At 39.9% G+C, this 9,306-nt stretch overlaps 1 non-coding gene and 1 pseudogene across 1 annotated transcript; both read left to right on the top strand.

Annotated features, from left to right (window-relative positions):
- The first annotated feature begins 7,788 nt into the window (after positions 1–7,788).
- On the top strand, positions 7,789–7,903 carry LOC134669734 (5S ribosomal RNA; annotated as a pseudogene).
- A 277-nt stretch (positions 7,904–8,180) lies between these two features.
- Positions 8,181–8,299, top strand: LOC134669730 (5S ribosomal RNA). Its single transcript, XR_010098960.1, has one exon. It is a non-coding gene; the product is annotated as a 5S ribosomal RNA (ribosomal RNA).
- The last annotated feature ends 1,007 nt before the right edge of the window (positions 8,300–9,306 follow it).

Here is a 9,306-nt window from a genome sequence, read left to right as displayed (position 1 = left end):
ACTACCGTGTTGCACTGGATAAAAAATGACACACGCAATTATAAGACTTTTGTTGCGAATAGATTGGGTGAAATCGACGAGCTCACGCGTGCATCAGAGTGGAGGTACGTACCTACTAAATTAAATATTGCCGACACAGCTACACGTGAGGTCTACGATGAAACCATTTTTCAAAACGAATGGTTCAACGGTCCTACATTTTTGTACGGTGAAGAATCTACATGGCCGCAAGACTTAGTGGAACGAGATGTAAATGTTTCAAATCTAGAACGCGTAACATTGGTCCATGAAACTACTCAACTCTCGTCTCTTCTGGATCCTCATCGTTTTTCGTCTTGGTTGCGGCTTAAGAGAGCTACTGCAGCGGTTCTTAAGTTTGTAAACAGGTGTAAAAAACGTACAAGTGAAGAGGACTGCGAGACAATGGAACGAGCGGAGCGTCTTATATTGAAACAAGCCCAGCGAGAGTCTTTTGGCCAAGAGATTGCAGCAATAAAAGCAGGTAAGTGTATAGAACGCAGTAGCAGAATACGTACCTTATCACCATTTTTAGACGAGTTTGACGTGCTACGATGTGGTGGCCGAATTGACGCCGCACTAGATGTTGCACATGATGTAAAAAGACCAGTCATCCTTGACGGTAAGAATCACGTAGCGCGACTATTAGCTAAACATTACCATGAAAAGGCTGCTCACGATCAACAGGAGACTGTAGTAAATAATCTCAAGCAGAGATACTGGATAGTGAAGCTGAGGTCTACTGTTAAGTTTGTAGCTTCACGCTGCATGATATGCAGACTGAGGAAAGCCAAACCTGAAGTTCCCAGGATGGGGGACTTACCAGCTGCGCGTATGGCTCACCATCAGAGGCCGTTTACATACAGCGGATGTGATCTGTTTGGCCCGATGGAGGTGACAGTAGGAAGACACCGCGAAAACAGGTATGGTGTACTTTTTACTTGTCTGACGGTAAGAGCCGTCCATATAGAAATAGTTCATACTCTGACAACGGATTCTATGATAATGGCATTTCGGCGGATGGCGGCACGAAGAGGTTGGCCGCGATATTTATATTCCGATAACGGTACTAACCTGCGGGGCGCTGATTCGGAATTGAAGAAAGCTGTTCAGGAACTAGATGATGAAGTCTTGAAAAGAGAAGCTGCGAACGAAGGAATCCAGTGGTCGTTTATTCCACCCGCTAGTCCCCATTGGGGTGGGGCATGGGAACGTCTGGTGCGCAGTGTAAAGACTTCACTAAAGGTAATTTTAAAAGAAAGAGCGCCCAAAGATGAAACTTTGAGCACTCTTATAGCCGAGGTAGAAAACATAGTGAACTGTAGACCCTTAACTCACGTATCTGATGAACCTGGAAGTGATGAGGCTTTGACGCCAAATCATTTCCTCCTCGGTACGTCGTCCAGCTTACCTGTATTAGGTTGTTTTAATGATAACGACTTACATCTCCGGAAGCAATGGCGCAAGTCACAGCTTTTAGCAGATATGTTTTGGCAGCGCTGGGTCAGAGAGTACTTGCCGGTTTTGATACCACGACAAAAATGGAACCAGGAACAGAGGCCTCTGCAGGTAGGTGACCTGGTGCTGATAGTGGACCCTGGGGCTCGCCGAAACGTGTGGTTAAAAGGTGTGGTAAGTCAAGTATTCCCGGGAGCAGATGGTCGGGTGCGCATGGTTGAGCTGAAGACTAAGTCGGGAACGTTGGGGCGTTCGGCAACACGCGTTGCACGAATTCCAATAGTAAATGAGTGCTGAGCCAGCACTGGGGTGGGGAAATTATTTAAAATACAAACGATGTGAAAAACACAAAACATTAGTTGCTACCATTCGCATAGAGAAACTCACAGTGAAAAAATATTTACAAAAACAAAAGACGCGCGCTGGCCGCGGCATTCTTACCGGCCAGCACGCGCGCAGCACGGAGGTTGGTATAGGTCCGTCGCCTACAGCCACCTAGCGGCCATATCTGTGCTGATCGTAACAGAAGCGTTTTGTTAGAGAGTGAGTCTTCTGTACCTAGTACTATTATTTATTCTGTGGTATTGGTATGGTTCTATTCTATCCTTCGAGCAACATGGGAACGGAGTCGGCATTCGCACTATTTCCTCTCTGCCGAAGCACATGCCCAACTGGGCATGCATAATGCACACATGCACACAACTAGGGGGGTGTTGTGACTCATCCGTACACAAAAAGAGATCGCGGTGTGCATGATTTGTCTCTGACGTGTGTCATTTTCTATGTATTTGTGTCGTCATTACAGATTGGATTTTGTAAGAAACACCGTTCCCGTTGCCGGGCGTCAGACCGTCAACATCTCCTGAGGATGCCTCATAGAGAGACGAAACACGTGTCGAGTATTGTTCTTTTGGTGGTGGTTTGTTATATTTATTCTTGCGGTGGGAGGCTGGGAACATTAATTGCATGTGAAAAATACACAAGTAAGTATAACGGGTTAGCACTGATTGACTAGCACGTCTTTTTGGTTTTGACTATGTATTATGCAAAAATAAATAAGCTACAATACGAATTGTACAGAATACGCGTCAACGACAATGAGTACCCGTAAACCGAAACTACAAATATTGCCATAATAACCACATTGAATCTATTATTACTAGCAGTTAGAGTACCCTAGTTAACAAGCAGATCATTCTTTGCGACAATTTGACAACAATAACTTCTATGGATACAAAGCCTTTTGATCTTCTTTCAAACAAATTCCAATCTTATTCAGAAAAAGATAAGGTAGAATTTTGAGTGTGGCGGAACTAGGTGTTTTACGCAAGAAAAATTAGCACAACTCTTTTTGTGAAGTGATAATATATTAGATACAGAAAGTCTTCTGTGTCGTGTCGTAAGTCGCCATTGTCATGTGTCAAATGTTTGGTTAAAGTATATTGGAGAATCACGATCGGGATCCATAGATTTCTGTAATCGTATACAATATTTATTTTACTACCATATAGTTCGTTTTTTTAGAAAAAGACGTGTGTTTTAATTGAAAAACACTTTTTAAAGATCAGTAACTATTACGTATGAAAGCAAAATAATCGTATATGATTCATAATTGTTACATATTTGCCGTGACTTATTTTTTCAAAATTGTTTTTCAATAAAAAGACACGTCAAGATTGTTTACCTTTTTTCTAATGCTAATAAAAACTAACTATACAGCCTGGATACAAGATGACAATCGTTAATAGAAAACTCACATGCAGATACAATTTTTTTTTTTCGTTTGGCGATTGCCAACGTACCTACTCGTACTATTGTCATCGTGGCTAGACCACCCAAACTTACATTTGTCATGAAACTCATGAATGTACCAAAGAAAATAAACAAACAGCAATATATTCGTGTACAATCCGCCTTATCAACCTCGATCAAACGCGCTATCATCACAAATCTATCATTGCGGCCCCTCACACCATTCTACAAAGGCCTACCACACTTCCATCACCTACTGTATTATTTTTGTTCACAAGACACAAGCAAATATTTGCCTCAAGGAACCAATAGAGGTCTAGGCCCACTTGCGCCATTCCACTACCCTGTGGGGTTAACCGGTTAAACCCAGGGCTCGGAACCGGTATTTTTCAAAAACCCCGAAATAGACCAATATTTTGAATTATTTTATGCTTTTTACGTAAGACTGGATCATGTATTTAGGTAACGAATTTGTGTTATCAGATTGTCCAATTAAAAAAGAAATAATAAACCAAAGAACGAAAAAGAACGTAATAATACCGGTATTTTTGTATGGAGCAAATACCGGTTTCCGAGCCCTGGTTAAACCTGGAGTTGCCATAGTTACCCATACAATTAGACACTAGTTTAACGGTTTAACCGCTTAACCCCGGGTTAGAGAGATGGTGCAAGTGGACCTAAGATTTACACACAAATCGAGCAAAGCGAAGCGCAAGTGTTCTACTTTCCTTTTCTTGAAGCGCTTCGTCGTTTTTAGGGTTCCGTACCCAAAGGGTAAAACGGGACCCTATTACTAAGACTTCGCTGTCCGTCCGTCCGTCCGTCCGTCTGTCACCAGGCTGTATCTCACGAACCGTGATAGCTAGACAGTTGAAATTTTCACAGATGATGTATTTCTGTTGCCGCTATAATAACAAATACTAAAAACAGAATAAAATAAAGATTTAAATGGGGCTCCCATACAACAAACGTGATTTTTGACCAAAGTTAAGCAACGTCGGGCGTGGTCAGTACTTGGATGGGTGACCGTTTTCTTTTTACATTTTTTCCTCTTTTTTTTTGCTTTATGGTGCGGAACCCTTCGTGCGCGAGTCCGACTCGCACTTGCCCGGTTTTTTGAACCCTTAACAATTTTTAGGAACGAGAACTAATAACCAGACAGATATATGAGACGTAATTCATGCCAAGAATGCGACAAGTTTCACGTAATTTAAGCATGTCGTTTTAAAATGAGAGCGTAACTTCTATTGTATGGGAGCGGCTTTTTTCGGCGGGTTCAAGTGTCTTTCAAGCACTATATCAACATCTTATAAAATAGTAATCAACTTAATCACTCATATGTTGGTTTGTCTAAAACGAGCGCTCGCAAAAGATTTGGAATACATCCTTATTCTACGCTTTAGGAACGACAGCTTTCAGTTTAGCCTAATCTCCTAATTTTTACCAATCGATTTTAACTCCAATCCCAGATACTTCAAAGTCGATTTTTGCGTGTAATTCATTTAGCCTAATGTGAATTAAGATTGCTGCCTAAAAGGGAGGAACGGTCAAATTAAAGTGGTTACGGTGTATTGTGTTACCTATATAACTGTACATTGGTGGACCTTGTGCCTATTGTAATAAGGTCCACCGACGTACAGTAAGGAGTTTGCTGTATGTACCTACCTATCCTCGTGCCGCCCAATGTAATTAGGATGTACACTCAGTTTCGATAGAATGTCAACCTTAATTCAAAACAAAGTAGGTAGTAGCATTTCATTTGTCTCGTAAAATTTTCGAACATACCAAAGTCAACCCAATTGAAAATACAACAAGATTCTAACTTCCTTGGCTATAATTTTGTATGGTGGGCGGCATTAAGCTATAGTAGGAATTGTCACGCGATATGTGAATTATAGGAGAGGCCCAATATTAGTGTCTTCTATCTCAAGTGGACGTAATTTTGATTAAATCTATAGAGGCCTCGTATTTTGGTAAACGTTTTACCTACGTTTTACTAAGCGGAATAGTTTTGAAAATGGCAAATATGTACTAATCTAGAATTTTTTAGGTTATAAGATGTAGTAACACATTTATTAAATTTTTTTTTTTAAATTTATATAAATTTATTACATTAAATAATTCAATTTTAAACGTATTTAAAAACAGTTGTACGGTAGAAAGAAGAGAAATCTAATCTTCAAGGATGGGTATTCCACAGCCGTCTTCAGATCCAAATCTTTCTATCCTTCTTCTCGTTCCTCTAATTCTTAGAGAGACCGCTCTGATGATTGATATTTGTATTTTGACTTTGATCCAGTTGATTATTTGTGAGTGTGGTTTGGACCATTTTTCATGGAGCTTAAGTGATGTTCTTTTTATGAAGGATTCGTATTCCGTTCCGACAGCGCCATCTAGGAGACTACAAGGAGAGTGAATGAGGCTCTGAGATCTTCTGCAGCCCGGTCGTAATCTAGAATTACTTTCTACTAGGTAGGTAGAAACAGTAAACAAGATGCCTTTGGTATTATGTACCTAATGTAGTAAATGTAGCAAAGGTTAGTAAGTTTTAAAATTATTTTTTTCTACTCCCGTACTTTTATTTGTCATTTAAAGGGTGGTGCACACACCTTTAAAACCCTACCTTATAGTTGTCAAAACAAGTTTTTAGTCTATTCCCCAAAAAAGAATTTGTGCATACACGCAGTATCTTTTTGACGATTTTACGATACTTCGTGTAATGACCGCCAACCTTATTTTAAATGTCATCTCTGACAAATAAGTGAACTATAGACATTTTTTTTAATTTTATGCATTCATTCATTCTTTTTCCGCCCGTACCCTCCTTTTTTGCTACTTCTTGATTTAAAAATATTTGTTAAATTTACAATTTTATTTCAATATAAGTGTTTGGTCGTAGAAAAAGTATTGTATGCAACGTTGTTTACTTAACTGAGTCAAAAAGTACTCGTGGAGTCTTTATTAACAATTTTCGGCTTCGCCTCAAATTGTTACCTACTCACGCCACTCGCCTTTTTTAACCTCTCTTAAACAACGGTTGCATAAAATACTATAATATTGTGTGTTTTATGATGTAATTATTGCATTATGACCATTATATGAATCTATGTGCTATTGTCGGTAATGAAAAATTTTATATATTTTTTGTAACCAATATCAATCTCATACTGCACACAAGAAAACGCATGAATTTCGGTAAAATTTCCATAAATACTTATAAAATTTCCAAGAATTGAAAAGGGCTAAAAAGAGAAAGAGAGACAGAATACATACGTAGCTATCACATAACCCCGACATGTCGAAAAAATCAATCGCCACCCTTTTAATCAACCCTCGTAATGAAATCTGGGGCGCCATCAGGGGCTTAAAAATATCTGATGGGCCCTCATTGGGCGACTTAATGAGAATATTTGACAAATCTGGGGTCCGGATTATTATGATGGACGATGAAATTCTTGTTTTTTACTCTGATGAAAAGGGTAATGCTCTTTTTGTGTATTCGTATATGTTTGTAAATCTATTTCATTGAAACGCCTTGCAGTCCATACGGCTTGATGAATTTTAAGGCGCGTTGTATATATTTATTTCAAGTGGCATTCAGTTTTTGATTCCAAAGGTAGTAAACTGGGTACAGGTTTTTTTATTTCGCTTTATTGTGCACTTGTTGTAAAAGAGAGAAAAGTAGTGTTTCCTTGTTACTTAGCAGCGCGTTTCTATCAGTTTTTGAAATTATAGGAGACGTACTAAGTATGGTACATTTTTTGACTAAAGTGACGCCCCCAACGTATTAAGATAACAGCGACTTACTGGAAAACTCATTCAGTTGTTTAAGCTCATTTAATTCCAAATTAAAATAATTTAGTGGGTGGGGTGGGGCAGCGCTCGGGTTAGGAGACTTTGCTTTTTTAGCCCAAAACCTATAGTTTTTTTTTAACATTAGAAAAAGACTACGCGATCTTGACGTGTCTTTTAGTTGAAAAACGCATATTAATAATTAGTAGTAATAATCGTAGGTATATGAATCATAATTGATCCATATTTGCCGTGACTTATTTTTCAAAAGCGTCTTTCAATAAAAATATATACACGTCAAGATTGTTTACATTTTTCTAATGCTAAAAAAAAAACGAACTATAAGTCTGTTAGTAGTTTCTATATTTTCTATGGTACAATTTTAGTGCTGAGTTGCTGAGTAAAAAAAAGTTAAAATTTCAAACCACTAGGTACAGTCGACGTCAAATATATATTTACACTTTTGCACCTTACTCCTTTGTAATAAGGCGAAAAGTGTAAATATATCTTTGACGTCGACTGTACAGCGATTACTTTTAGAAAATAGGTACGTAGATATAGATATTGTACCTACGTTTCCATCATTTAAAAGTGTCCCCTAAATCACCGGTGACCCCAACCGGCGCTGCGTGAGCAAAAACTCCTAATTGGTAAATAAGGGGTCCTGATTGCATTTATTTACTACAGGAGCACTTAAAAATGCCTGTTCCTTGGGGATTTCGAGTTTTATTGCACTTTTTGTACGAATTTGTTTGGAGGGAGACGAAAGGTAACGTCCATAACACGTTGAATACACCGGTTCTCGATCACCGAAGTTAAGCAACGTCGGGCGAGGTCAGTACTTGGATGGGTGACCGCCTGGGAACACCTCGTGTCGTTGGCTTTTTGCTTCTTTTTGCAGAGATTGATAATGATAACACGTGGTCCATTTTCATTTTCAGCTAGTATGCACCAATCAAATTAAAAACTTATTAATTCTACGATTTGTACGTATCGTATCATACCAATTGTCAATCTTATTATTGAATCAATACCTGTGAATCCAATTTGTATAATAATATGCACATAGTCTAACACAAATGAACAGATATTGACATTGAAATGTAAATAACTATGACGTCATTTTTCCGAACTGGATGTCAATATTCGGTTGCTCTGTAGCCAACGTCCATACCACGTTGAATACACCTGTTCCCGTCCGATCACCGAAGTTAAGCAACGTCGGGCGAGGTCAGTACTTGGATGGGTGACCGCCTGGGAACACCTCGTGTCGTTGGCTTTTTGCCTGTTTTATTATTCTAAGATAGGCCAAGCTAAGAAGGTATAGACGGAAATACTTTGAACACAATTTTTTACTCCGTAATTTTTAGTCTGATTCAATACCCGATTTAGGCAATGAATGCGGCTCTTTTTAGGTACGATTGTGGCTCTTCAAGGCACCAAAAAATAGGTTTAGTTTAGAGTTCTTCTCTTCTTCTTCTCCGTCGAATTACTCTTGACAGAGCAGTCGTGGTCACGTTGAACGACGAACGATTCTACGCCAGTTCTCCCTGGCAGATGCTTCTCTGGCACATGTGTTAAGTGGGCTTTTATCTGATCCGTCCAACGCATTGGGGAACGTCCTCTTGACCTACAGCCATTGACCCGTCCCTGGACAACAAGTCTCTCGATGGCCTGCTCTCCACGTCGCGTCACATGTCCGAAGTATCTATTAGAGTTCTTAGACCACTCAAAATAACATGAACTTTGCGGCGGTCCGGAGGGGAACGCCTGTTAATGACTATACTCCGTTTGGTTATATCTTCTAAGGTACACACAAGGTCAGATGCCTACCCACGGCTAGCCAAAGCCATAACCCCCCAATAACCGTTTACGACGTGATGTAACGTCGGCGCCAGTTAAATATACCCGCGGCTCAGTCGCGGGACGTCGCGCGCTAATCTTATTGCCGAGTGTGTCAGTGTGTACTGGAATTATATAGAGCTGATCATACTTTGAACATACTTGAATTACATACTTGAAGTGGCAATGGGCAGGCCACATTGCGCGCAGAGAAAATGACTGATGGGGTCGAAAAGTGCTCGAGTAGCAAGCGAGGCTAGCAAGCGCAGCGTAGGACGTCCACCCACAAGATGGACGGACGACCTTGTTAAGGCTGTACGCAACCGGTACGAATGTTCAGCAGTGGACGTCTTATGGCTGAGATGATGATGATGATCATACTTTGACTTACGTATTTCTTAAATACCTACGTAACATCTGGAGACCGAGCTTTGCTCGGAAAGC

The sequence above is a fragment of the Cydia fagiglandana genome, chromosome 12, assembly GCF_963556715.1.
Source record: "Cydia fagiglandana chromosome 12, ilCydFagi1.1, whole genome shotgun sequence".
Lineage (NCBI taxonomy): Eukaryota > Metazoa > Arthropoda > Insecta > Lepidoptera > Tortricidae > Cydia > Cydia fagiglandana.
This window is presented reverse-complemented; position numbering and strand designations above follow the sequence as displayed.